This window comes from Phyllostomus hastatus, unplaced genomic scaffold (genome assembly GCF_019186645.2).
Source record: "Phyllostomus hastatus isolate PE091 unplaced genomic scaffold, TTU_PhHast_1.1 phas_contig_40, whole genome shotgun sequence".
NCBI lineage: Eukaryota > Metazoa > Chordata > Mammalia > Chiroptera > Phyllostomidae > Phyllostomus > Phyllostomus hastatus.
This window is the reverse complement of record NW_025333872.1, coordinates 85,159,704-85,183,665: the sequence shown is the minus strand read 5'-3', so window position 1 is coordinate 85,183,665 and position 23,962 is coordinate 85,159,704. Positions and strand designations below refer to the sequence as shown.

At 42.4% G+C, this 23,962-nt stretch overlaps 1 long non-coding RNA gene across 1 annotated transcript; it reads left to right on the top strand.

Annotated features, from left to right (window-relative positions):
* The first annotated feature begins 19,612 nt into the window (after nt 1-19,612).
* Nucleotides 19,613-20,370, top strand: LOC123821299. Its single transcript, XR_006786103.1, has 3 exons — nt 19,613-19,701; nt 20,103-20,212; nt 20,325-20,370. It is a non-coding gene; the product is annotated as an uncharacterized LOC123821299 (long non-coding RNA).
* Nucleotides 20,371-23,962: the final 3,592 nt, after the last annotated feature.

Below are 23,962 nucleotides of genomic sequence, written 5' to 3'. Positions count from 1 at the left end.
CTGTGAAGTGACTGCTGGTGGGGATGAGGTGTCTTCCTGGAACGGTGAAAACGCTCTAACCTTAGATTGTAGTGGCAGTTGCACAATGCTGTGACTATAGGGGGGGAAAGAAACATTGAATTGTACACTTTAAATGGCTGGGTTTTTTGGTATGTGAACTATATTTCAATAAAAATATTTTAAAACATGTTTTTGACGTAGCCTGGTTTTATGGTGGTTTTTTAAAAAAATTCATTCGGCATGCAGACACTTTGGCAGAGCCTGTTCTATATGAAAATGAGACAGATGGTCTTCAAAATCAGCCACACATTGCTGAGAATATTGCGCTCCGGGCCTGTGGCCCTCATCTCCGTCCAGCAGCCACAGTTACAATGTTGCAGCATCTGGAATGGCTGGCTGTAATTGACACTCAGCTGAATAGAGCCATGAGCCCCGCCCCCTCCAATGACTTTCTGTGCATAGGGCTCTCAGACCTCAAACAAAGATCACTACTATCTTTCTAAAATTCATGAATCCCCATGATATTCTTATGTAAAGCCCTAATCTGGCACACCCACCAGCTTCTAATAAAGAATCACATGGTCTTCCAACTCAAGGAATGCCTCCACGGAACCTCAAAGCAGTGCCTTCTTCCCACCCTAGAGGCACATTATAGTTCCCATCCTCCTCCTGCACTCCAATACCGAACTGAGCAATTGACCTATAAGGCTCGGCTAAAAGAATGCAGCTGTGACATGAGCTGTGGGATGAACCGTGAGCTGGGACAGAAGCCAGGTGCACGGTCTCAGCACTCTTGACATTTTAGGGCAGATAACTCTTCTGTGTGGGAACTGTCCTGTTCATTGAAGATGTTTAACAGTATCCTGGGCCTTTACCCAGTAGATGCTCGTAGCACAGCCCACCTCCCAAGTTAGGACAACCAAAAATGTTTCCAAACGCTACCAAACATGTCCTAGTGGGAACAACTGAGAACCGCTGGTATGTAAATCAAAGAGGACGTAGCCATTTTCCCTTAACCCAACAAGAGGAAAAATCCATATGTTTGATCTAATTCACTTGTATGAACTCTGTTGATTTGAAATAGAATATCACGTAAAAAGCAGTTTCATTTGTCTTAGTAAATTTCGGTGACCATATTCTTTGCCAAGTTTATTTGGAAGATTTTCCTACTTTGTTCTAAAATTGGAACCCAATGCTGAAATGCCAGCTTGGAGCGACAGGAAAAATGAGCTGTTTGTATGATAGTAATAGACTGCCCTTGGACACTTATAAATGAAAAGGTTTCAAAGGAATAGAAAAGTAATTTTATAATCAATTTTGCCACGTAGTAGAGGATTTGCTGCTATCTGTTGGCAAAGCATTTGCAAATACACTACATATATTTACCGTGAAGGACACCAACTCCTCATGATAGAATTCGCCTTCATTGTCTTTCTAATATCGTTTCAATCACCTAAGAATGAAGGATGCAGTGATTTTAAGTTTTGATGCATTGCACCTGAAGGTTTTTAGCTGTGAAGTTACTGCATTCCGAAATCATGGCATAGATGGATGGTATCTGCCCACAAATTTTGATATGTCGTAACAGGATATAATACCACTTTGTGACTGATTTTCCCACTGCAGTCTTCACCTGCCCCAAAAGGACCCTAAGGAGACTGATGCCTCTGCTTTATAGAAGATAGAGTTAAATGGTCCTAACTTTCCTTCCTCCCTTTAATGAGCTTCGCTAAGGCACCAAAGCTAACATCCCCACCCACCCTTACACTCCAGGGAAGTGTGGACGCGCCAGTCACTCTTAGTGATAGGAGGGGCGCTTCTACCGAGGGCCCTTCCCCAGAGTTCAAGTCCGTGTATGGGTGGCAGGTGCCCACTAAGGGAATATCAGATTATAAACAACAGAAAAGTTTTTCCTCCCAGAACTTTCGAAGAATGAAATGAACGTATTAATGGGAGGTTTTGTTAACCAATGGCGTAAGAAGAAACCCGCTGGCTGTTTTCTGTATCTCAGTAAACGACACTCTCCATCCCTCCCTTGCTCTGGCCGAACGTCCTGGAGTCGTCCGAACGCCTTTTCCTTCTCTCCCTCTCACATCTAAGTCAGCAGCCACGTCCGCCCTCAGAATACATCTGGACTCCGACCACTTTGCACCCCCTCCGCAGTTCCCACCTTGGCCCTGCCATGGTCACTCTCCACGGGGTCACTGTGGCAGCCTCCTGGAGTCTCTCCCCAGCACCACCACCGCTGGGAGCCTTGGAAGACACATGGCAGGTAATGCCCTAGCTCTGTGCGGAATCCTCCTGCAGTTATGCAAGTCACTCGGGGGAAACCAAGTCCTCATGAAGACCTGTAGCCCTCAGCTGATCTGGGCCTCTTGGCCTCTCTGTCCTCATCCCCCAATCTCCCCCGTATCGCTCTGTTGCATCCCCGGGGCGTTTCTTGTACTTAGAACACGCCAAGCATGCTTCCTCGGGGCCTTGGAAGAGGTGAGGGGAGTAAGAAGTACAAATAGGCAGTTACGGAATAGCCATGGGGATGCAAAGTACAGCAGAGGAAGTGGGGTAGCCAGAGAACTTCTACGCATGACCCACGGACATGAACAGTGGTGTGGGGATTGCCTGGGGCAGTCCCTACTTCTTAATTTTCTTTTCAGCCCCAAACTCTTAATTCCAGTTTGCCTTTAAATGGATCCAGCAGCACCTCAGTTTACAGTGAGGCCATCTGACTCGATCTGACTCGATCCCTAACCAGCTGGTCTCCTTCCACAAAACATGTATCCTCTCAGCTTCCTCACGTGTAAGCCAGAGAGTGGGGTTAGCTCAACAGCCCTCAACAATCGGTGTTTTCTGATCACCTGAGAGAGGGCTAGGGTGGGATCAGAGTGACATCTAACCAAAACCTTTATTTTCTACACTCCAGCCGGACAGTCCAAAGCTGCATGTGACTGCAAACATTCATCTCGGGGGGCGGGGGTAGCTCCCTGGAATAGACCATCTCTCGCCATTCCAGCACTAAAATTCTGTGACTCCACCCCTCCAAACAGAGCCATCTTCCTCCCCACTGCTTGCAGAGTTCTCTTCCTCTCTCACCATGTGTCAAGGTACCAGGCTCTTCATGAATGTTCTGATTCCTCACCCCATACAGAAATTCTGTTAGTTTTATGTACAAAAGATGCCTCTTGAATAATCATCATCAGTCAAACTCACATCTTCATTTCCTCTCATCTCAACCTCCTCCATTCTTCCCATGACTGAATTCCTTCTCGATCATGGCTCCAAACATGATCAATGATTCCTCTTTGCCTAAAGGATAAAGTCTAAAGTTGTCAGTGCAGGGTTCAAAGTCCTCAGTGACACGGTCCCAAGCTACCCTTCCAGCCAGTTAACCCGTGGTGTTCAGTATTTTCCGTCTGCCTCTGCAGCTCCATTCTCATGGGGAGCTCCCCGCTCTTCCAGCAGCTCACCGGGCTGGCCCGCGGAGGGCGAGCCCGTGCAGGGGATCGGAGGGGGGCCGAGAGCAGGGTCACCACGGTTCTCCTCCCCGCTCCCTCCCTGCGGGGTTCCCCAGGACTGGCTGGCGGCTTTGCTCTACCGGAGACCACATCTCTCACCCAAACCTTTCGGGTTCCCTAGAACTGCTCCTGCTTCTCACTCCTTCACCTTGCTTAAGGACTTTTCCGCGTTGTTTGTCGTTGTTGTACTTTACTCCCAATATTTAGAACAGTATTTGGCGGGTAGTCTTTAATAAATATTTGTTCAGCAAACGATGCTTTGTTCGGAAATTCACCCCTATCGAAAAGCAGCGTTTTAGAACTTGATCATTTTTTTTAAGAAAAAGCAAGATGGCTCAAGAAATAGTACATATGAGAGGCATTACTTAAGAAGAATAAAAACTGTTATGGTGCAAGGTTTTTTTTACTTTCTCCTAAAAATAACTCGGATGTTTGTGTCAAAAATAATATTTCAAGAACTCAGCTAGAGGAGTGATGGTTCGTAGCAGACTTTTTATGGTCCTTTTTATGCTGATGATCCTGTGTGCCTTGCCTCCCTCTTCTTCAGCTTCCCAGGGAACTCACTGAACGAGAAACTAGAGCGGTGACGTATAAAAACAAGGCTCTTCTAAGACAGCAACTTTACCCTTCTCTGATGTTTTTCCTTTTCATTTGACTCTTCATTTTCCAAAGGACCAATATTACAAGTTCATACATGTCATCCTGCCTTTAATTTAATAATGCAAACCGGTGGTTCTCTCATTTCTATTGACTTTCTGTGTCCTAAGTTAATTTTAGTATCATCTCAGCCCGACGGAAAATTGATCACCTTATCAAAACTTTCTAAATAAGAATTAAAGTTCAACAAAAGTTCATTGTACCCCAAGCAATGACTTCTTCTTCTTCTTCTTCTTCTTATTATTATTAAGAACTCAATAATTAAGTCAGAGCAACAGGATTTCAAAGTCAAGCTCCTGGACCTAGCTGTGTGGTGCTCAGCAGTTTCGGACTTTCCCCGTGAGCTGAAGTGGAGATGACGAGGTTACTTGGTGTCATGTACTGAACTGTGTCCCCCCCTCAAAATTCACATCCCTGTCAAAGTCCGAACCCTCCACACCTCAGAATGGGCCTGCATCCGTGTAAAATGGAACTGTGCAGAGTGTCCAGTTTTCTAACATGACCCTTTCTCCTGTCTCTCCATCCACTATCCACTCTCTTTCTCAATCATGAAGCCCCTAACACATCACACTCTGGTCAGGATCAAACTGTCTTCAGACAAAGCCTCAGGTCTGTTGGCCCCAGGGAGAGAGTGTCAGTCAAGCTAAAGGTGGTATCTTGACTTCAGGCTGCCATCACGACCTGACCAGTGATCAACTGCTCCCTACCCCGGTCCCCCGCCAGTCAGTAGAGCTTGGGACCCCCACGTCTTCAGCCACCATACTGATGACCTTTCCCCTCTACAACCTGTCCCCTGGAAGCCAGCCAGGCCTTTGAGCACTGCTTGCATGGGACTCGGGCTCGCTGCCATTTCCTCAACTATTACAATAAATAATAAACCCTTACCTTTGGGGTACAAACTTCTGTTAGCATTTGATTGGACTTCGAAGTGCACTGGAAAGCAGAACCCTTTAGTGAGGTAACAATAAGGACTTTAAAGAAAGAATTCAGGTGTAATGAGGTCCTATGGGTTGGCCCTAATCCAGTATGCCTAGTGTCCTTATAAGAGGAGACCAGGACACGACAGGAGCGTGCACAGAAGGAACAGCGTGGGGAAGCACAGGAGATGGCCACTTACACACCGAGGAAAGAGTTCTCAGAAGACATCAACCCTGCTCACACCTTGATCTTCAAATTTTTGCCTCCAAAGTTGTGGGAAAATAAATTTGTGATGTTTGTTACCTAGCCTGTAGTACTTTGATATAGCAACCCTAGCAAACAAATACACTTGGCAAAGTTTGGAGGGCTTTTTTTAAGACTCTGTAAGAGAGTCTTTGTACAATTAATCATCTGTATTGGTTTCCTGTGGCTACTGTAACGTATTACCACAGACTCAGTGGCTTAAAACCACAGAAGCTGATTCACTCCGTCTGAAGGACAGACGTTTGAAATCACCTTCCCAGGGGTGAAATCCAGGTGCTGGCAGCGCTGCACTCGCTCTGGAAGGTCTAGGGGGCAAGCCCTGCCTGGTCTCCTTTAGCCAGTGGGGCTGCTGCATTCATTGGCTCACAGCTCTGTCACTCCAGTCTCTGCCTCCTGGGTCACAGGACCTTTTCCTCATTTGTCTGCGTCAAAGCTCCCTCTGCCTCTGTTTGACAGTGTCACCCGTGATTGATTGCCTTCGGGTCCACTCAGTTAATCTAGATAATCTTCCCTTGTCCCGATCCTTTACTTAATCACTTTTGTAAAGACCCTTTTTTCATTTAAGAGTTACAGATTCTAGCGATTAGAAGCCAATATCTTTGAGAGCCAATCTTCAGCCAGATAGTCAGGAGGTATTAACTAGAAGCCTGTGTTCCAGTACTCGCTCAGTGCACACAAGCCGCCTTCCCCCGAACCTGTGAGTCAGTAATGCCTGATGAACAAGATGTTCGCTGTACCTGTTCAGTTTGCAATCAGAGAAAGATAAAAAGCTAGAAATGTTGAGACTTAAATACCATCACAGAACATTTCTAGAGCAGGGGTGTCAAATTCATTTTCACGGGGGGCCACATCAGCCTCGAGGTTGCCTTCAAAGGGCCGAATGTAATTTTAGGACTGTATACATGTAACTCCTCCTTAACTAGGGGCAAGGAGCTCGGGGCTGCTGCTGAGTAGAAACAAGGTGGAGGGCTGGATTTGGCACACAGACCTTGTGTTTGCTACCTGTGTTCTAGAGAGACCTATAATTTAAAATTTAGCTTGCTAATTTAAAAGTTCTAGAGTTTATACTTTGGGACTGAAATAGGTGATTTGAATGCAAGAAATAGGATGCAGACCTAGGCAGTAAATGTTGGCCATCTTTAAGAGTTCTGATAAATCTTTATACTCCCTGCAAGATTTTGCACACCGGAAATTCCACTGTCTACCCCATCTGTCCACTGTCCCACCTCAGCCAGCCACAGGCAAAGGCCAAGAGAAGTGACAAGGAATCGTGTGTTAGACTAGCTGATATTTCTGTGAGAATGCACCTTCGACCTCTGAATCCCTGGTGTCTCAGTGCCCAGAAAAGAAGAGGAGACTCTTAGAGTCTCCTTTAACCCTTTTCTGCCACCAGTGGCCTCTTCCCTGGAATCGGAAACCACTGTGTCCATGTCCCCATTTGCCCAGCACGTGAGCTCTGAACCTTAGGCTCTTTGAGTGCTACCTAAGATGAACTCTCTGGCCACTTTCGAAATGAGGTCAGAGGTTGTTGGCTCCTCTGCTGCCAATGAGATCTGATAGTATTAACAATACCTCCTATTAGTCTAGTACTTTATAATAAAGAGAACTTTGGTGCAGATTCTCTTCCCCACATGCTAGAATTACAAAGGGAAATAAGACACATTTTCAGCCCTTAGGGATCATTTCAACCCAATTATTCATAACTCATCCAGCCCCACAAACTCATGGTTAAAGAGGAGGGCAGTATTATCATACTCATTTGCCCAGTGAGGAAGTTGAGTGCTAAAAATTAATTTTCAAGAAAAGGTAAAACTGTGGCTTTTGTGAGGCTAAAAATAAAATGGACATGGGTTAGAGATTGTGTTTAACTCATTCGATGCCGGAAGCAAGCAGATGGTAATAGCACAAATACAGATAGAATAAAGGAATGTCGAAGGGATTGCAAACGGAGGCAAACCCCTACCACACACACACACACACACACACACACACACACACACACTCTGGGGCAGCGGCAAGGGAGGTCCATGGCCCTCGCAGCAGGCAAGACAGAATCCGCATGCCCATCAGTTACTTACAATGTATGCAGGTGTAAAGCAGCTCCCATGGAATCAAAATAAAATAACTCAGGGAAGGATGTCTAGACAATACACTGGGCTTCCCAAATAGAGCCTGGAAGTAAATCTTAGACAATCTGGCACCTAATTCAGAGTTTGTTCCACTTCACTCCAGAGGGGCCCCAGCTCCTGAGAGAGGCACTCCTTTGTTGTCTTCATTTGGTGAAATAACATTACCCCCCAAAGTGCAAGTGAGACTCTGAGAGAGGAACCGGTTAGAAACTTCCTACTATTCCCACGCAGTCCTGTTTGGTCTTAAAATGCTCACTGAAGCAGCCCACAAGCCGAGATGCCGTTCCCAAACCTCCCCTCGTGCCAGGGCACAGATCCTGAGAGGAGCAGCTTTGGAATCTGCTCAGATAGGTGTTGCTTCTCACTGTGGTTGCAATAGCAGCTGGAATCCAAATGACAAGTAGCCCTCTGCTTCCTTTCACATTCATAAGAGGGCTCAAAAGCACCAGTACTTGAACTCCAACTGCGGCTAACATCAGGGACCTGGGAGGGTTAGAACTACGAGGAAGAAAATATGCAACCCAGAATGATAAAATTATAGTAGTTTCTAAAAACATGGCAGTTTATGGTTTTGAATGTTCCATGCTAGAAATAAATACAGAGGCACTGCAGTCCCAGATTTTGTGTTTGCGTTTTAAATTTTGAAAGGGGGCAGGCTGGAGGGAGCATTAACCAGAGAGAGAGAGAGAGAGAGAGAGAGAGAGAGAGAGGGAGGCATTAACAAATTTGCCTTCCAGTAATGACCTAAAAAATGTGGCAACTCAAAAAGAAACAAATAGTCATTTCAATGCGGACTGTCTCAGAAATCTAGGACATCATCAAACCTTGTTCCCCTTGGGCTTTTCGCTTGGAAAGAATGCTGCGCCTTTTTTATTTTTTTACTTTCCCTATGCTCCAGGTCTTTAAAAAATCTCGTTTATAAGCTGACTTAAAAACCACAACTATCTTTGTACCAAACAGCCAAATGCGACCTCTTTACAAGAGTATTCACTTGGGGGATGGGGGGGTGTTGGTTGTTGTAATTGTGTTTTTACCTTTAAAAAATATTCCACTTCGTTTTTAAAGACATTTTTCAACTTAAAGATGTTTGGCACAAGTAACAATAGTGGAGTTTATTCAATAATACATGTTTTAAGGAATAAGTGTAAAGAACCCTGAATTAAGGTCCAAAGCAAGGAAGGACAAAAAATAAACAGTAAAAAAACAGGAGTTGGGCTATAGCTGGTGTGGCTCAGTGGTCTGAGTGCCGGCCTGTGTGCGAACCAAAGGGTCACCAGTTCAATTCCCAGTCAGGTCACGTGCCTGGGTGAGGGCCAGGTCCCCAGTAGGGGGCACACAAGAGGCAACCACACCTTGATGTTTCTCTCCCACTCGTTCTCCCTCCCTGCCCTCTCCCTAAAGATAAATAAATAAATCTTAAAGAAACAGGACTTGGGACTAAAGGTGATGGCTTTAAGGAATTTGTCTTAAATGATAGTCACACGACTAGGAAAGGAGAAGAGGCGATCTAATTCCTCAACAAGATAAAAGAATAAACTGCTCATATAAAGAAGGACATGCTTGTAGGCTTATGGAAACACTCTCAGACATTGTTATGAGTCAGATTACTCATGTGAATACAGAATCGGTAAAAAGAAAAGATTGTCGCAAAAGATTTTAACAACTTATTTAGCAACAATTTCCCAATAATACTTCATGAATACTTACGGTTCTTTAACACCCTGCCTTCTACGGAGTATAGACCCTGCTTCCTCACAACCAGCCAATAAGGCAGCTGGCTCCTTATTGACACTGGACATGTCCTGTTGTCCTGAACAGGACCCCCTTTGTCCCTCATTCTTTGCATTTCCAGTACCACTTCAGCCACTGTTATGAACTAAAGTGTGCCCCCTACACATATTTCATATGTTAACCCTGAACTCCCAGTGTGCTATTTGGAGATGGGATCTTTGAAGGGAAATTAGGGTTGTAGATGAGATCATGAGGTTGGGGGCCTCATAATGGGATTGCTGTCCTTATAAGAAGAGACACTAGAGAGTTCTCTCTCTCTCTCTCTCTCTCTCTCTCTCTCTCACACACACACACACACACACATGCACACACATACAGCACATACACACACACTCCTTTTCTCACCAAGGAAAGGTCATGTGAGGACATGGTGGGAAGGCGGCTGTCTCAAGCCAGGAGGAAATCTGTTGGGGTCCGCCCTGCCTGGTCTCAGGAAAACTGTAACCTCCCATTGTTAAGGCTGAGTGAGAGACCTCCAAACCAGGAGCCACTAAGGAGACAAAAGTTATTTCCCTGGCATGAACGCTGCCTGTTCTGTGCTGGCCCCCAATGCTTGATCAGTTAGCCAATGATGGATAAGATTTCCAAAGGGGGAAATCGCCTAAGACAGGCATGATCATGAGGAGGCCTCAGGGAGAGACTCAGGGGGCTGTGGAAATGAAGGGGTGATAGACATCGACCCCTGCCCTCTCGGCTTTGTCAAAGCCTGAGTCCTTGTTCTTAGTTGTGAGAAATCCAAGTCTCCCGGCTGCCTCTGTCTCCTATGCCTGACTCAGGCCTGTGGAAATAACAGGGGTGGTGCAGCCCAGACCAGAGTCAGCCGACCCCTGGGGTAATCAGGCCTGAGACATAGAATATGAAAGATCCTGTGAGATCTGCTTGCTGAAGGATGCTCTTTAATTAGAATATGAAGGCACAGGCAGGAAATGAAACTAAGTTTTTAGGTCCTATAGTCTTTTTTAAATGATAAAACCCCAAAAATCTCAGCCCAGAATGCCAGCGGGAGATCTGCCAGCCCCTTTCAAAGTTAACTGCTTGTTTATCTTCCCTGTCAGACTGTAATTCACACACTGTATCGGTATTTTTAATAAAAGCCTGCTTGGGCAGGAGAATGAGGTGCTCCCCACTAGAGAGAGTGGCTGTTTCATACCTATTTCCCCACAGGACTCGGTTGTCCATGTGTATGTTTTTCTCGTGTTTCGACAACCATCTGCAGCGATGGATACTGCCAGCAGGTATCCGTCACAGAGAGCCCTCACCAGAAGCTGAGTTGGCTGGCACCTGGATCTGGGACTTATCCTCCAGAACTGTGAGAAACAAATTTCTTTGGTTTAAGCCACCAGTCTGTGGTATTTTGTTATGGCATGCTAAGCAAACTAAGGTGATAGCCCTGGCAAAACCACTCACTAAACCCACTAGCCCCTCACACCCAACTGCCATGGCACACACTGTTGTCTTTACCTAGACTGCTCTCCCGCCCTCCTGGGCTTGGAACAAAAAAGCTTATTGCGAAATGACAACCCACCACTGTCATTTTCATTCAGGTGGCTTAAAATATTTGTTGCTTATTGAAGGACCTCTACAACGTAAACTCTGGAGACGCATTTCAATTTATTTGCATTGGTCCACACATTTCTTTTTTTTTATTTTGTTTATTTATTTCTAGAAAGGGGAAAGAAGGAAGAAAGAGGGAAAGAAACATCAATGTGTGGTTGCCTCTTGTGCACCCCCTACTGGCGACCTGGCCCACAACCCAGGCACGTGGCCTGACTGGGAATCAAACCTTTGACCCTTTTGTTCGCAGGCCGGCACTCAGTCCACTGAGCCACACCAGCCAGGGTACATTGGTCCATGCATTTCTTTGGGCTAGTTTTGGTTATGTTAAAATGTTATTCTAAAGATTTCTCCCTTGGTTAACTTAAAGCAAAACTTCTCCATTAGTTTCTCTTATTTTCAAGCCTCAACAGAAGTAGTACTTTATCTCAAAAACTTCACCCCTTTTCATGTGCTTTCATAGATTATCTTCCAAAGTTCTTTTTTTTTTGCACATGGATATCTAATTTGTCCAATTCCATTTGTTTAAAGACTATTTTTGCCACTTGATTGTCTCTCATCTTTGTGAAAAATTAGTTGTGCATATATATATGTAAGCACATTTCTGAACTTTACTGTTTCATTGATATATTTATGAATCATTATACCAATACCACATTGTCTTGCTAATTACAGATGTATAATACATTTTCATTTCTGGTTGTGTTTTCTCATCTTTGTTCTTTTCTGTCAGCGTTATTTAGGCTATAAGAGACTCTTTGCAATCCCATATGAATTTTACAATCAACCTGCCAATTTCTATGAAAAAGCTTGCTGTAATTTTCTATTGTGATTATGTTGAGTCTCTAAAAAAATTGAGGAGGAACTGAAATTTTAGTAGTATTAACTATGCCTGCACATGAATAACATATAGCTCTCATTCACTTAGGTCTTCTTAAATTTCAGCTTTGTGTTGTTTTTTTTTTCCAGTGTTTAGGTTTGAACATCTTTTGTCAGATTTGTCTGACAATATGTTTGATGCTATTACAAATGCTATTGCTTTTTAAATTTCAACTCCAAATTGTTTTGTTAGTACATAGAAACACCATTGATTTCCGCATATTGGTATTGTACCTGCAGTTTTACTGAACTCACTTACTAATTCTCAGAGCTTTTTAAAAAAGATTCCACAAGATATTCTACATAAATGATCATGTTGTGTTCAAATAACGGTAATTTTATGTCTTCTCTTCCAGTTTGAATGCTTTTTTTATTTTGTCTTAGTGCACTGGCCAGAAGTTCTAGTACAAAGTTGAATAGAAGTGTTAAGATTGTATGTCCTTATCTTTTTCCTAGACTAAGAAAAGCATTCAATTTTCATCATTAAGTTTGATGTTATCTCTAACATTTTTGCAGAGACTTTTTATCAAGTTGAAATTCCCTTCTATTTTTAGTTTTCTGAGAGTTTTTTTTTTTTTATCAGGAATGAATGTTGAATTTTGTCAAAATATTTTTCTGTGTCTATTGAGATAATCACAGTTCTTTTTCCATTTTAGTTTGTTGATATGGTATATTAGTCTGCTGGGGCTGCCATAACAAAGTAATACAGACTGGTTGGCTTCATACCATAAATTTATTTTCTCATAGTTCTGGAGGTTAGAAGTGTGAGATTAAAGTGTTGTCAGAGTTGGTTTCTCATGAGGGCTGTGAGGGAAAGATCTCCAGGTCACTCTCGTTGTCTTGTAGATGGCCATCCTCTGTAGGTGTCAATGTCCACATTTCTTCTTACAAGGACACCCGTCATATTGGAGTAGGGCGTGCCCACCCCATTGATTTCATTTTAACTTGATCATCTCTTAAAGAGCCTTTCTTCAAACCCAGTCCCATTTTGAAGTGTGGGGGGTTATGACTTCAACTTGTTGAAGGGAAACACTGGTGAAGGGAGCAAATGGGAAAAAGGACAAATACCACATGATACAAGAAGCACTGTAATAAAAGAAATACCTAAAACCGGTTTGGGGAGATTAAGAAAGTAGGATATGAACTGGAACCTGAATGATGAATGAGGATTAGCAGAATTTTTGCAAGAGTTAGGGGTGACAGGAGAATTCTGGGCCAGAATGAATCGTGTTTGGAAAGGTTGCAGGGGCAAGAGAAATCAGACAGTATTTAGGGCTAAGTAAAGCGTCTAGAGGGCTGAGGGCAGAACATGGCAAAAGGTAAGATGGCAGAGGCAAGGGGGACCAGATAGTGGAGGAAGGACATGTTTGTTGAGCTTTCATTTCTAAATATTTTCCTCATGTATATTGAGTCTTCATTTATTTTCTACAAAAAAAAAAAACAACAAACAAACCCAAACAACCATGGTCAGAAAGGGTATCGTCGTTTTTATAAAAGAGGAATTTAGGCTCAAAGTAAAGTGATTTGCTAACATTTGTTAGTAACTGTGTGCAGCGTGCTGTCCACGAGCCTGCCCCCGGTGCTGAGACGCCGGGTGGCTCGGGGCGGAGTGTCGGTAGCAGGTGCTCTTTCGCCTTCCATTCTGCACCCAGCAGCTTGTCCCTGAGCCACAGAGTTCCACGCCCTTCTGCCTAACCCATTAGGAAATTCATCCATGGCTCTTGTAGGATTTAGACTTTAGAATGATTCCCGAAGGGGTCGTTGGCAGAAATAAAAAGTGACTCATGCGACAGAATTAGGATCCTGGAATTCTTGCTTCTATTTTCAAACGTATTAGATCCGGAGACTTCATGGGTAAGTTAACTGAGTAAGAATGACAAACCAAATTTTCCCCAGAGTGCAAGCTGTGTAGTCACAACAAGTTTGGAAAGTTAGGGACAAACTTGGTACAATGAGTAGTGCGGTGAGCTGGCTGTCCTATCCATATGAGAAACCGATCACCAAATGTGACATATGCTAAATCTAAATAAAAGAGTAATATAAAAATAACATGAACTCCTTCTCAGTCTTTGCATTTATTGCTCACTTTTCCAAAGACTCTCGCTTTGGCCTTATGAAACATCATCTAAGACACTGTCGAGTTAGTATGTGGTAACAGCAGGGTGTCTTCTCGCTCTTTCTATGTGCCCCCAAGTTGAGAAGGATAAAACGCTATAAAAAATGATGACTTTAAAAATCTAGAAAACAAGTCCAAATATTCAGATTTGGTGAAATCCTGTATTCCAAGTCACAGTTCAAACATATCACAGTTCTGCCATTAGTAAGCTTCTCATTGAGAAAAAGTTCGAGTTGGGAATGCAAAAAGAAATAAAAATCATTCTCTCTTAGAATAAATATAACTACATGACGCGGCATTTCAGTTACACTTTCAAGGGCATATTGGAACTTTCTCAAAGTTAAGTTAGAAATCTACCTTAAACCACCATAAGCAAAAAAATGGGGAGGGGAGCTTAGAGTCTTAACCCGGACAGCCCCTCTCAGGGGAGCTGCGAACAGATTCAGAAAACCACGCAGTGTCACCAGGCTCTTCCCTTCCTCTCCAGCTGTCCTTGCCTTTGCATTGTCCTCATTCTTAGGCTCTTTCCAAGTGCTGGCAAAGACGGTGCCTGGCCACTTCAGGCTCCCTTATCCACAGGGCTGCAGATCCCAGGAAGAGGGAGCACCTTTCGTCTTGACCATTAGACTTACAATCAACAACCTAGCTTGAATTACCTGCCTATCCTTGAACCGATCACTGTGTGCAGGGGGGTGAAGGACCCTTGACTGATCTAGTCTAGGTACATACCACCTTGAATTTGAATGAATGGGGAGTGGGGAATGGGCTGCTTTTCCAGAAGGAAATATACAGAACAAGCAAAGATTTTTAAAAAATGCAAAAATAAGTTGCAGGTGTCCTCTACACAGGCAAATCAAATGAAACTTTCCCTATTGATGACCAAAACAAAGCATCTTTAGAAAATAATTTCCCACAATACTTTCCATATACTTGAAGAATATGTTATAATGCTGTAAGAAGGAAAAAAGGTATTTATTTGTTCCTCCTTCTATCAACAAATATGATTTAAAATGACGCAAATAAATTCCTAGCCCTATATAAGTATTAAAGCATCTTTTACAATTGATTTAATATAAATTCAAATGACTATCAATTGACATATTATTCCCAGTAAAAACAAAACCAAAAATCTTTGCTCAGAAAGTATTTTAATGGAAGTTAACAGGCTGATATAACAAGCAAATAAAATAAATCAAATAGGAATCAGAATGACATTTTGGCAAATTACAAGGTTAGTCTCTGTTTTTGAAATACACATATTGTGATATGACCAAAATCCAGTAGCTTATTGCTGAAAATCATTAGGATTATCAACACTTTCTTTACATAAGCTAGTTTTAATAAAATATTGACAAACATTTCTTTATACATTATCTAGGGGGAGCATCCCTCTACTCCATTACCATTAAATAAATATATGTTTACTCTTTTTTTTTAAGATTTTATTTATTTATTTTTTAGAGAGGGAAGGGAGGGAGAAAGAGAGAGAGAAACATCAATGTGCGGTTGCTGGGGGCCGTGGCCTGCAACCCAGGCATGTACCCTGACTGGGAATCGAACCTGCAACACTTTGGTTCGCAGCCTGCGCTCAATCCACTGAGCTATGCCAGCCAGGGCATATATGTTTACTCTTAATCTATTTTCCTTGCAGCCACCTTGAGGAGTGGAGAAGCAGGGGTGGAAGGAGAAAGGGCTGCAAGGACAGAGAGCAGCCAATATTTCACGTTAGATGAGAAGGAACAACAGAAAGAGAGGAGAAGGGGAGGAGGGAGGGAAGGGGGAAAAGAAGAAAGAAAAGAAAAGGAATTTGAGGAAGCTGGCAGAGTATCAAACCATAAACAGAAGGCCTTCCAGAGCAGACTGTATAAAGGCATTTTACAAGTTAAACAATCCCCTAATCATCCACGTTGTGAAAGAGACCGGAGGCTTCAGAAGGAAGCAGTGTGCCCTTTTGATGTGCTGGTTAAGGGAGAAAGTCCCCGTGTCTTTGAGGCTCAGTCTCAATCTTATCATGAGTTTGATTCTGTGGCATCCTCTTCAGCTGCCCCCCACCCCGCTATACTTGTTAGAACTGCAATATACTCTCTGTTTCTTAGGTTATTAAAGGGTATTTTATTTTTTAGCACATTTTATTCTATTTTTTTAATTTAATTGGCCTGCACTGTGGACACTTTTCAAGCAGAAAGTGAGGTTCATGGAGCTAGCAGATGAGAGTTGTCTGGAAAGAAAGTGACTCATGCAAGGTGGGCCTTCCCATCCGCCCCCACCGTCTCGACAGGATAGACCTAATTATGTTACAGTGTTGTCTCCCTCTCCCTGAGTCTCTCTGCTCAAAGGCAGGCTTCTGAGTCAGAAACACGGCCTGTGCATCCCACTGCATTCTCTGAGGATGTTTTGCAAATATAGGCTTTAATGATTACATTTTGTCTTTTATTTGAACAGTTCCAAGCAGATGACAGTTCAGTGCTTAGACAGAGAATAATCACAATACCCTCCTATTCACAGAGCAGCCTTATGGTATAATTAAGGGAAATGTAGCCAACCGTAGAGAAAGCAGGAAAAATAAATGCCTAATAACTACATGTAGGCACATACTGGTTTGCCTTGAATAATTTAGTGTCTCTTTTACTATCAATAGATTTTCTGGTGTGGATGATAAAATATATGGTCACCCCACACATAAGCTCTATTTTTAAAGGTGCTGTTGCAGTGTGCAGACATGGTTCTACACAATCACGTACCCAAAAGATTCTTGGTAATAAATGATTCGTGCCATTGCGATAAATCAAAAGTCTGAACACTTTATATTAAATACTAGCAATCCATTATCTTGCACAGCTCTAGTGTTTCCACTCAGCCTGCATGTCCGTTCTCCCAGGCTTACTGCCATGGGCGACGGGCACATAGGGGCTCAAGGACGACAAGCCTGGCTGGCATCCAGGGCAAAGGCCTGCACCAACCACAGGAGCTGGTGACTGTCGGCCCCTGGGAGGGATTCATGTGTTTTCAACATGGAGGTCATTCAAAAAAGTGATGAGCAAGGTGGGGTGATAGGAAATCCAACGCTGGCTTTGCCTAGCTCTGCTCCTGGCTCTTCTGTCACATTCTGCGGTGAAGGATAAGGAAGCTAAACCACTTGTGTTGCCTCGGTCAAGCTGAATACATAAGCTGCCCACCATCCACCAATCGTCCAAGACTGGCTGCCCCTGGTGTTCCCATCCTGCCCGCTCCGTCTGTTTTCTGCCAAGAGGAGAAGGGAAACCGAAGGGCAGGTGTGCAGGTGAGAATGCCGGGAAGAGCTCCTGATGGAACGCTGGTTGTCTCAGGGGATCTGTCCTGTTCCTAAAGGGTAGTTGGGGCACTCATCGTCACAGCCGAAACCATGAGGACCTTTAACGCCGTAATCGTTGCTTGAATTGCAGTGAGGAAAGAAAAGCACTCAAGTATCAAACACTTGTTAACTTAAAGAAAAGAACATTGGTCAGTATGCATGCAGTGACCTTCTCCATAACAGAAATGCCAAATTGTTTGAATAGAGGAATAATTATTCTGGGCTCAAAACAAACTAGTTTCCTTGATGTTCAATATGTTATAACACATTATGAAAGGAGAACAATAAAACAAAAGCTCTACCTGGCATCGCTGAGTGAGGCTGCTCAGATTTCACTGACCAAAGAGAATAAAAAGTCATAGTATTTATTAGGATGCTTCAGAGAAACTCAACCAATAAAATATATATATATACACACACACTCATATATATACATTACACACACACACACACACACGCACACACACACACACACAAAGGCCTGTCTGGAACAAGCCCAGTCATTATTAATGTAACAAGAATGGTTTGTGCAACATCGATGTAACCTGGTGCCCAAGGAGAGTGGACTGGAATGTGCATGTATGAACAATGATGACTTCACTGTACTAGTCAGTGGGGTGGTAGACACCATTAAGTGAGCATGTGTACTGTGTGGTTGTCGAATTCAAGATGACTGAGCAAGTTGAGCAATGAATCTACATTTTTCATTAAGGTTGAACATTCCTCCAAGGAAACTGTTTGGATAATGCACAAGATTTTCCAGGCCGCTGCAATGAGTACAGCACAAATAAAAGATTGGGACAAATGCTTCAAAGCTGGTCAAGAATCTGTTGAAAGTGATGCACTTTCTGGAAGGCCTCCGACAAACAGAACACCTGGGAATGGTGAACGTGTCCAGGCTGCAGTCAGTGAAGATCGGCAACTGACAGCGCGAGAACTAGAAGCTGATCTGAGGCAACTGATGGCGATTCCAACCAAGGATTTTGCAGAGTGTTTTGAACAGTGGAGAGATGCTGGGAGAACTGTGTGAGGTCCTGAGGTGCCTACTTTGAAGAGGACTGAGGTACCTACATACAATGATATCTTATATCTCATACCTTCTTCAATAAATGTCTCTTTTTCATTTACTTGGGTGGATACTTTCTGGACAGGCCTCTTATTTACATATATTAATTTATTATAAAAGTACATTATATATACTATATAAAAATTTAAATATATATAAAATCTCTTATGATGTATATCTATTTTGACATATAAACAGAGAGAGAGAGTTTAAAGAACTGAAGCACACAGTTGTGAAGGCTGGAGGTCCAAAGTCTGCAGAGTAGGCTGGGCAGCTGGAGAGCCGAGCAGGAGGTGTAGTTCAAGTCCAAAGGCCGTCTGCTGAAAGGTCAGTAAGGTCTTCAACTCACTGAATGAGGAAGGTCCACCTATATTAAGGAGAGCAATATGCTGTATTCGAAATCTACTAATTTAAATGTTAATTTCACCAAAAAAATACCTTCCCAGAAACACCTAGAACAGCAATTTTCAACCGGTGTGCCACAGAATCTGTAAAACATGCAATACTTGACTGTTTAGTCGGCGGCACTGACCTCTTTTCCCGGAGACTGCCAAATTAAAAAGGAAGATGACAACAGCCAACACGACAATAGCCGTCCGGTGTGAATAAATCAAAAGGCACCTATTTTTTTGTGTCAGGTTGTCAAACAATATAACGCATTTTTTGGTGTGCCACAGAATTTTAGTAACTGATTTATGTGTCGTGTGTTGAGAAAGGCTGAAAACTTCTAAGCTAGAATCCTGTTTGAGCAGATACCTGGGTAGTATCGCCTGGCCCTGTGGGCAAGTGAAATTCTCCCTCACAGCCACGGTCCCCAGCTTAATGCAACTCTGGTCTTTCGATTTTCAGAGCCCAGCCAACAATTAATTGCTGGAGGCCAGGAAGTATTTGTAGCTGAGAGTATATTTGTAATATAAATAAAACCAAAACACCCAAGAAAAATTATTTGAAATTGGTAACACAGAGAAGAATTTTCTCCTAAAATAATAAAAGGCATAAAGAAATTAATTCCCTTAAGTTTAGCCCAGGTTTCCTGACCTATAGTTTGGAGGATACCACTCCTAGGGAAGTATTCATGCCCATTCATTCCTTGCAACTGAGGTATACAATAATGAGATGTAGATAAATAAACAAGAAAGTTACATTGACTCATTCAAGCTTGCTGCTTCTGGTGGAGATGAGATAATGTGTGGTTGATTTTTCTCAGAAAATTGTCAGAAAACAATTTCTGGAATTTGGAAATGCAAAGTGTTTTTTATAAACCCTACTTAAAAGGATATGAAAATATGTGTCACCACCAGAACATACTTTCTATTTTTAATCAAGGATAGTTCCCTACCCGTCAGCGTTGTGTGCCGCCCCGGGGTGAGCCCGGAGTCAAACGGGACCAGACACTGAATGTCCCGAGAAGCTCTCCAGGGGCCAGAGGGTCTGAACCTCAAGGAGAGGGTCCTGGGCTGCCCTGTGGGCTGACTATGACACAGGTTAGTTTAAACCAAAACTTGAAATCTATTTCAGAAAACTTGCTGGCTTTTTATCTTTCTTTCGGAGAAAAATAGCAGAAGAAAAATTTTAGAGAAAAGATATATAAAACAAACTTAATTCTTATATAAGTTACGTCCCTTTAAAAAATGCAAGACATACCTTGAGGCAAAGTGTTCTTTACAAATGATGTAAAGTTGATTCTTGAAAATGACAGAGAAATACCATGTGTGGTAAATAATTTCTATTTACATTTTGTTCCTGGTAGTAGATAATTATTTCTATATATGTATCTACTATGGATGCAGACACACACACAAATGTGCAGCTTGTGTTGTGTTGGGTGTGTGTTCACACTCGTGCCTTATAAAAGCTGAAGGCAAATTGTTAAATCTCTCAAAAGGTCCTTCTGTAGGAGTCAGCGTAGTGACAGTGGTTCCCACATACTACATGCTGACGCTGCACACAGATTTTCTTCAAGGACCTTTCCGGGCCCTTGCTGCAGAAGTAGAGGTGAGTTGATAAAGTTGATTTTGACTTTGGATTGAGAGTGGCACCAGGGATCTGTGTCAACCTATGTTGATTAATCACGTGACCTAAAAAGTATTCTTGGTTCTGTTTACAGATAATTCTGTTAAAAATTTCCAGTGAAAAAGTGACTACCCAGAAACCTCTGGCAAGTAAATATCCTAAAAAGCCAAGTAATACAGGAAAGTGGGGTTACTGTTTTTAGCTTCAAAGTGATATGGCTGTGTTTTTTGCTTTGTTTTAAACATAAATAGAAATTTTAGTAAATGTACATGCTTTATTTCCTTAAACAGAATTCGCTGAATATATCCCCCTTTTCCTACATGCTAAAGAATGTTATTGTAAACATCAGTTATAGTACTATTCTCAGGACCCATCAGCGTGTAATTGCAAGACATATTTTTCTTTTAGTTTTTCTGCCTGAATTTTTCTCCCTTTTCTCTTTTCACCAGACTGTAAGGCAATTATTTCTTGTTGCTTTTAGTGTATGTACTTATCAAGATCCTGTCTCCGTATTTCAACTTGTGGCCTCTGTTCTGTGGGAGGTTAAGATATTGAAAGCCACATTCAAAATCATAATTGTCAAAGCCTGAAAATGTGGCTGAACCTCAAACTCATTATACTAAGTGGAAGAGGCCAGACTCAAAAACCTCTGTGTTGTGAATCAATTTGTGTGAAGTGCGGGAAAAACCTGCAGGAATATAATACAAGTAAGTGGTAGCCAAAGATTGAAGGGGAGGGGAAGGGTTGACAGACAATCAACTTGGGTAAGGAAAGTTTGGGGAATAATGAAATATTCCGAATCTTTATTGTGGTGGTGATTACCAGACCGTATGTGTTTGTTGAAACCTATGGCACAGTGAATTGCGTGTTAGGTAAATTTCAGTACTACTTCAGAATAAAAAGAAAGAAATTGAAAAGACACACAAATGTATGTCAGTATATAAATTTAGTTTGTTTCTAATATTTAAAAAACCTTAAAACATTTGTGTAAGTTAATTGTGGGTATTTGAACACTAACCTAATGTTTCATGATGATACTGAATTTTTAAGGTGTGATATTGTGAATGTATGTACAGAAATAGCCTACATCTTTTCATAACACCTGAGGAAATGATACAATGCTGGAGTTGGCTTCTAAATAATCTAGGCGCGCAGAGTGGGTCCCTGGTGAACAAGACTGTCCACAAGGTTACAATTATCAGGGAGAAGGTTAAGAAAGCATTAGAAAACTTCCCTAATAAAACATTTGTCTTTTGAATCTTTTTTACCTATACCAACTAGTCAAATAGTTCAGCAGTTCTTACAAATGCAGGTGTACATTGTATATTGCTTAACATAAATAAGCACACTTATTTAAATTAATTTAAATTTTGTTACTTTCCATGGTTAGTGATTTTTACTAACAATTGAGTAACAATCCCACCCATCACTTTTATAACACTCACTTATGACCTTTCTGCCCACGCTCTGAGCCCTGCTGCCCAAGGGGAGGAGACACAAGAATCATGGACTGACTCCCTTTGCAGAGATGGAACTTGAATTTTGGTGGTTTTTTGTTTTGTTTTGTGCTATGAACATTTAACATGAGATCTGCTTTACACCAGAATTTGAAGTGCACACTGCAGTACTGGTAACCATAGGCACAATGTTATGCAGCAGATCTCTGCAATGTGTTTGTCTTTTATAACTGAACTTGTATATCTGGTGGGTCTCGGCTGTCATTTCCCACCCTCCCAGCACCCAGCAATCACGTCTGAGTATCTGTCCCAAAGGATGGAAATCGGGATCTTGAAGAGATATCTACATTTTCATGTTCATTACAGCATCATTCATAATAGCCAAGACATGGAAACAACCTGTCCATTGACAGAAGAATGGATAAAGAAGATGGGGCAGATACATAAAACAAGATACCTTTCATCCTTAAGAAAGAAGAAAGTCCTGCCATTGGCAACAACGTGGGTGAATCTGGAGGACACTATGCTAAGTGAGAGAAGCCAGTTGCAGTGCAAACACTGCACAATTCCATTTATATGAAGTGTCCTAGAGAGTGGAAAACAATTTCAATTGTAGATACAATGATCGTTTTAAAAATAGAACCCCCTCATTTTATAGAAAAAAAAATTTAATTCAGGAAAAATATCACTGCTAGGGAAGCCAAGGCAAATATGGAAACTCAGCCTGAGCTGCTTTTTGAATTCCCAGAGGGTTTGGGGCATACCCGCTGACATCTTAATTGGAGCTCCAGCATGTCTGGCATCAGCTCACACTTCCAGATACTTGATCCGCCACTAAGCTCATTTTAGCTTGATATTAGGGTATGCAGTCCTGAGCTTCTGAGCCATTATTAACACAGAATGACCATAGAGTCTTCCAATAACCTGGAAAATTCAAGGCCTCCAATACAAATCATAGACTTCTGAAAATTTCTGTCATGTATTGCTATCTGTTCTTAGAAATGTTCACTGCCTTTTGAGTTTATATCTTTCTCTTCTCTTCAGTACGACGTTACCTGTTCCATGAACTTTATTTCATGTAACCTTGCTTCAAAACTTTGAACATTCCAACTTATTGATAGAGGAAGATAATAGACACTTGTACAGTATCTTATTACAGAGTACTTAATAATTTTATCCTACAGGGTCTTACTGTAATGTAGTCATGTTTATCAATGAAAAAAAAAAAAGAATGCTCCCAGTATATACCACTTTTAGTCCTGCCGCTTTTAGTAAGCTTCTGTTCTTGATTCCCAAGAGAATCAGGGAAGACAAGAGGCTGAGCAAGGGAGCCAGGGCCACAGGCAGAGGGTCACGACCAAACCAGTGGACTCAGGCCAACCTGGCCCAACCGGAGCGGGAGGCAGCCAGCAATGGCCTTGCCAGAGAGCTGGCATGGGAGCTTGGGTCATGCAGCCAGAGGCAAACAGGTTGGGGGAGGTCAAAGCAGAATGCGGTTTCTCAGAGTTCGCAGGACGGAAGGCTTGGCCCCGGCCCTGCCTTTCCCCGTGACCAGGCATTCTTAAAGGGGTTGTGTTTCAAGTTGCGGGCTCCAGTTGCATTGCCTTTCCTTCCCTGCCTCCGACAGCTTCTGAATGACAGTGAATTCCTTAGTTTCTGCCCCTTGGGCAGCTCCTTCTGAGACTGAAGTAGACATTAATATTAAGGAAATATTTAACTACTATTAATTGGGGCAAATGCAGAAACACAATCAGTAAACATTTTGCACTGACTAACTTCTGTGAGAGGTGTGGGCTTTTTTTTTTTAAATGACTTATTTTTAAACATGATCGTAAAGAATTTTTTTCCTTTTATTAAAAAGTAGTAAGCTGGCCTTGGCTGCTGTAGCTCAGTGGATTGAGTGTGGGCCTCCGAACCAAAGGCTTGATTCGGTTCGATTCCCAGTCAGGGCACATGCCTGGGTTGCAGGCCAGGTCCCCAGTAGGGGGCGTGTGAGAGGCAACCTCACATGGATGTTTCCCTCTCTTTCTCCCTCCCATCCCCTCTTTCTAAAAATAAATAAATAAAATATTTTTTTAAAAGTAGTAATCTGTGTTTCTTTCTTGTGTGGTTTATCGTACAACCCTTTATGACATGCTTTGCTTTCTAAATGGCTTTGTGAATGAAGTAGGACACATAAAGTCATTGTTCTCTAAGTCACAAATATAGCATAATATTATTATACCATAGATGACTGGATGAGGTGCCTTTCAACCTAACGCTTGAATCGAAACTG